We start from the raw sequence: 6027 nt of genomic DNA, 5'->3' as shown, positions 1-6027 counted from the left end.
GTAAACTCTTACTGTATGAAAGGAAGTGTGCTATTATGTAATTATGTAATCATGTCTAAAACTTTATTGTCCTTATGAGAACGCAACCACTAAGACCAGGTCCAGATCCGATCCTTTTTTTTGTCAATCTGGACTTAATTATCCAGAGAGGAAAGATTCTTAAAACATAATTTCAGATACGTAAAGCTTTATTATAGATGTGAAAATCCCATAAGAATTCACAGTTTTCTTTTCATATGTGACCACATTGGGACCAGGTCCAGATCCAACCACACGTTATCTACATATATCTTCTATATTTAATATAGTACAATTGAGCAAGGTTAGTGTGGGGAATGATTACCTTACATCCTAAAGGCTAAATATGATAGTTTGTAGATTCTGGAAATTAATGCACCACCAACCACACCCCACCAACATCCAATCAGAATCAGAATCAGAAATACTTTATTGATCCCGAGGGAACTCTGTGTTTGCTTGCACAAATATTATAAATAGAGTAGAAATACAAGAAAAAGAAATATAAGGAATTGGATACGTACGGTATTACATAAAGTGGTTATTATACCTTATTTACATAATTAACATAATTAAGGATTTGGAATGGTGAAAAGTTAAATAATAATATAATAATAATAATAATAATATAATAATATGTAGTATTTGAAATTGCACACATGTCAGGCAGTGTTATTGCACAAAACAGATAATACAGATATATTGTCCAGTTTCAACTCTTAAGTGTGGTGTGTCAGACACTAGAGGGAGGAGTTAAAAGTTTGATGGCCACAGGCAGGAATGACTTCCTGTGGCGCTCTGTAGTGCATTTTGGGAGAATGAGTCTGTCATGAAAGCTCCTGTGATGGCAACATGATTCAACATGATTTGAAGTCACCTTGCCTGTGTAACAGAAATGTGATGATCCATGACAGATTCACCAATGTTTTCACATGTAATAAATAAATGCTTTATAGTACAGCACCACATAGTTCCTAGATAATGCCTAAGGGGGTCCACATACTGCATGTTAATAACTTCACTCATGAGGTGTAAATCAAGTGTGCAATTCATGTCTTAGTACTGCAACCCATCACGCCAAATTTTCATTGTCTTGTCTGTTTAAAAATGTTTATATTTTCTTCTCAGGTTTATCACAAGAGCCGTTCTGAATGGTAAAGCGTATCCTGATGGGGTGGGGAAGAACAAGAAGGAAGCAAACAGAACGCAGCTAAAAATGCCTTGAAATGCTTGTGGAGGACTGAACATCCGGACTCAGTTAAAACAGTAAGATTGTTGCTCCTCCTTGCTTTCAGCCAATATATCAAGACAGCTATAGGTCTAAAATCGTTGTGTTGTGTCAGGGTCAAATACTCATTGTGCCACAGTACACTGTGTGTGAAACATCTCAAAATTGTACTTTATTTTTTTTTTTAAAGTCTGCAGATGATAAAAACGTGACATCGCTCAACAAATGGAGGAACAAAATCCAAATGTTTCTAATATCAGGTGAGTACGTCTCAGCGGCGGTGCATTTTTAGTTTAAGATAATACCAAGATAAACATTTATTGATACCCAGCAGGGAGATCCAGTGACAGAGGTGAGTAAACAGACCAGAATATATAGACTAAGTAAGGGTACTTTTGGCGGTTTTCCAACTGCGTGGTATCTACTCGATCGACTCGGCTCTACTCGCTTTTTTTTGGTTTTCCATTACGAAAAAAAGTCCCTGGGACCTGCTACCAGGTACTTTTTTTAGTACCACCTCAGTCGAGGTTCCAAGCGAGCCGAGGCGATACCAAAAGGTGCGTGGTACCGCAGACTGCTGGTTGTCGGAGAGAATCGTCACTTATGACCGCGTTGTAGCAAACAAGAGTGCGGAGTGGAAAAAAGCGAGTAGAGCCGAGTCGAGTCGAGTAGATACCACGCAGTGGAAAACCGCCAAAAGTACCCTTACTTAGTCATATATTATTCTGGTCTGGTTTACTCACCTCTGTCACTGGATCTCCCTGCTGGGTATCAATAAATGTTTATCTTGTATTATCTTAAAACTAAAAATGCACCGCCGCTGAGACGTACTCACCTGATATTAGAAACATTTGGATTTTGTTCCTCCATTTGTTGAGCTGATGTACAGTTTTTATCATCTGCAGACTTTAAAATAAAAAAATAAAGTACAATTTTGAGATGTTTCACACACAGTGGACTGTGGCACAATGAGTATTTGACCCCTGACAAAAACACAACGATTTTAGACCTATGACTGGTCTTGATACTATTGGCTGAAAGCAAGGAGGAGCAACAATCTTACTGTTTTAACTGAGTCCGGATGTTCAGTCTCCAACAAGCATTTCAAGGCATTTTTAGCTGCGTTCTGTTTGGCTTCCTTCTTGTTCTTCCCCACCCCATCAGGATACGCTTTACCATTCAGAACGGCTCTTGTGATAAACCTGAGAAGAAAATATAAACATTTTTAAACAGACAAGACAATGAAAGAATTTGGCGTGATGGAGGTTGCAGTACTAAGACATGAATTTGCACACTTGATTTACAGCCTCATGAGTGAAGTTATTAACATGCAGTATGTTGGACCCCCTTAGGCCATTATCTAGGAACTATGTGGGACTGTTACTATAAAGTCATTTATTTTATTACATGTGAAAAACATTGGTTGAATCTGTCATGGAATCATCACATTTCTGTTACACAGGCAAGGTGACTTCAAATCATGTTGAATCATGTTGCTCAATCACAGGAGCACTTTCAGTGACAGACTCATTCTCCCAAAATGCACTAAGAGCGCCACAGGAAGTCATTCCTGCCTGTGGCCATCAAACTTTTTACCTCCTCCCTCAATGTTCTGACACACACACTTAGAGAGGTTGAAACTGGACAATATTTTCTGTATACTGTTTTTGTGCAATAACACTGGCCTGACATGTGTGCATTTCAAATACTACAATTATTTATTATTATTATTATTATTATTATTATTATTTAACTTTTCACCATTCCAAATCCTTAATTTAGTTAATATGTAAATAATGTATAATACATTCCTTTATGTAAATACCGTAACGATCCAATTCCTTATATTTCTTATTTCTTGATTTCTACTCTATTTATATATTTGTGCAACTACAACACAGAGTTTCCCTTCGGGGATCAATAAAGTATTTCTGATTCTGATTCTGATTCGGATGTTGGTGGGGTTGGTTGGTGGTGCATTAATTTCCATGAATCTACAAACTATCATATTTAGCCTTTAGGATGTAAGGTAATCATTCCCCACACTAAAACCTTGCTCAATTGTACTATATATAAATATAGATAGATATATGTAGATATAGGTGTGGTTTGGGATCTGGACCTGGTCCAATGTGGTCTACATATGAAAAGAAAACTGTGAATTCTTATGGGATTTTCACATATAGAATAAAGCTTTTACGTATCTGAAATTATGTTTTTAAGAATCTTTAGCCTCTCTGGGATAATTAAGTCCAGATTTGACAAAAAAAGGATCTGGATCTGGACCTGGTCTTATGTGGTTGCGTTCTCATAACGACAATAAAGTTTTAGACATGATTAATAATTTACATGAATGCACACTATCCTTTCTATACAGTAAGAGGTTAAAAAAACGGGGGATCAGTCACTCAGCAATGTAACTTATAAGTTTCCCTGCTGAATCGGACGCGGTGACCCCCCCCCCCTTACGCTCCAAAGCCATCCACGCCACCCTAAGGGGCTACCACCCAAAAGCCCTACATTCTGGTAGGCAGAATAACGCGCACAGGTATAACCCAGGGGCCACACAGCCCCATTTGATTCTACTCACGTTATATTTTGGACGGGGCCAACAGAGCGCTCCTCAAAACGCAGCACGTATCTTCTTTTTTGCGCGTACTCGTGTAGTTCAACAACATAGTTTACAGTTTCCATCATAAATGACGAAGCTGTAGAAATCCCAGCTCAAATCACAAAATGTGAGAAAAACGCTCACATACTTGTCCGTTTTAATTTCTTAACTCTTCCTCATTGTCCGGTATAGCCTATATCCGCAACCTGCTTTGATTGCGCAGCCTTTAGCTCTGTAAGGCCTTAAGTTTCGATTTCCTCCTATTAACGTCATATTCACGTAACGTGACGTGGCTTGACTTTATCCAAGAGTATATGGCTGCATCCTGCAGCATCCCATCTCGTCCGTCCCGTCTCATCCGGTCCCGTCTCATACGGAGGTGTCCTTTCCCGTTTGCCCAACTGATAGGGATACTTCTTAGCGTATCGTGTAGTTCAACAACATAGTTTACAGTTTCCATCATAAATGACGAAGCTGTAGAAATCCAGCTCAAATCACAAATGTGAGGAAAAACGCTCCACTAATTGTCCGTTTTAATTTTAACTCTTCCATTGTCCGGTTATAGCCTATATCCGCAACCTGCTTTGATTGCGCAGCCTTTAGCTGTAAGGCCTAAGTTTCGATTTCCTCTATTACGTCATATTCACGTAACGTGACGTGGCCTTGACTTTACCAAGAGTATATGGCTGCATCCTGCAGCATCCCATCTCGTCCGTCCCGTCTCATCCGGTCCCGTCTCATACGGAGGTGTGTCCAACGGTAAAACCAGAGGGTCAAAAATGCGAAATCGCGAATAATTTTCCAGATGGATGGTTCTGTTGACAAGATAAATGCAGACTATCGTCTGGAATAAAATAAACCTGCGTCAACTATCATGCTAATGAATAAAATACTTTTAATATTTGGTTTTAACGTTTAGTTAAAAAAAACAAAACACCAAGAGAGATCTAGAGAGACTTGCAGTACAGGGTCGCAGGTCGGACTCGAACTAGAGACCGCTGCATCGAGGAGCTAACATCTAATTATGGGCACCCGCTCTACACACTGAGCTATCTGGGTACTTGAAAAAGAAAAGAAAACACTAAATATTTAATATTATTTTATTATTGTGGTGATTGCCGTTATACTGTTAAATTAAAAAACAAAAAAATATGAAGTATTTTATCATATGCATGATTGCCTGCTTTGTTAGGGAACGGCAATTTAAAACTAAAAACATAGTCATAAGATAAATGCAGACTATCATACTGATGAATAAAAAACACTTAAAATACGCTGTTCGTCTATAAAAACATGCCGATGATAGGCAACCTAAAAAAATCTTCTATAGCTGCAACTTAGTTTGTTAGGTTTGGTTTTTATTTCTTTCCCCTTTCATACAATACAACACAAAATACGATTAGAACGCTGTGGAGAAAAATACAATCGCATCCGCCCAGACGGGGGTCAGCAGAAGCAGTGCAAGCTAGACGGCCCAGAGCCAACGACGCCCAGGTAAGAGAAACTCAACCGCATTCGGTAGACCGGTCCCAAGAGACCGACAGCCGCAATTCTCCAGGTCCCAGAGACCCGACGCATTCTGCCCCGGGTCCAGAGAACTCGACGAGCATGTTCAGCCCCCGGGTCCCAGAGAGCCGCACAGCATATCTGCCCCGGGTCCGAGACCCGACCGCATTCTGCCCCGGGTCCCAGAGACCCGACAGCTTTGCCCCGGGTCCCAGAGAGCCGACAGCCGAGGCAGCGATGTAGAGCTACAGTCGAATGCTCCTCGCCATGCTGACAAGCAGTTATTTGCAGCAATGTCCCAAGTGAAGTGTGAAAACAATATAGAATATACATTAAAATCTGTAGGAAGAGTGTAACAGTTTATTTAGCTTGTTGTTGTGTGTGCAGATCGTGGATGTTATCCCTCCTCAGGAGATCCTGCCGTTAGTCGCAGAACGGCTGCGTCGCTGATGCAGGTTCATCAGATGTAGCACGTTAATATGGAACAACCAAGCATAACATTCAGAAATGAGCAAACTATGTATGGCAAAATGTTACTTTAACAGTTTTTAACGTTTTCAAATTGATGCAACAAATGTGGTCAGAATTTACCCGTGACTCCATCTGGAAAATTATTCGCGATATCGTAATTTTGACCCTTGGTTTACCGTGGACAACCTACCGT

The 6027-nt window shown here is 39.9% G+C and overlaps 1 protein-coding gene and 1 long non-coding RNA gene across 2 annotated transcripts in view; both read right to left on the bottom strand.

The window, feature by feature from the left end:
* LOC116705413 (uncharacterized) overlaps nucleotides 1–4102 on the bottom strand; it is a 25895-nt gene extending 21793 nt beyond the window's left edge. Inside the window, exons 1-3 of the long non-coding RNA XR_004335930.1 lie at nucleotides 4006–4102; nucleotides 2310–2448; nucleotides 2082–2152 (exon numbers count right to left, since the gene is read on the bottom strand). This is a non-coding gene — a long non-coding RNA (uncharacterized LOC116705413). The remainder of the gene's footprint in view (nucleotides 1–2081; nucleotides 2153–2309; nucleotides 2449–4005) is intronic.
* The window catches only part of eif2ak2 (eukaryotic translation initiation factor 2-alpha kinase 2), a 50654-nt gene that overhangs the window by 28490 nt on the left and 16137 nt on the right, over nucleotides 1–6027 (bottom strand). The window lies entirely within an intron of this gene.

The sequence above is a fragment of the Etheostoma spectabile genome, chromosome 17 (assembly GCF_008692095.1).
Source record: "Etheostoma spectabile isolate EspeVRDwgs_2016 chromosome 17, UIUC_Espe_1.0, whole genome shotgun sequence".
Lineage (NCBI taxonomy): Eukaryota > Metazoa > Chordata > Actinopteri > Perciformes > Percidae > Etheostoma > Etheostoma spectabile.
Note: the sequence above shows the minus strand (reverse complement) of the source record. Positions and strands in the feature narration are given on the sequence as shown.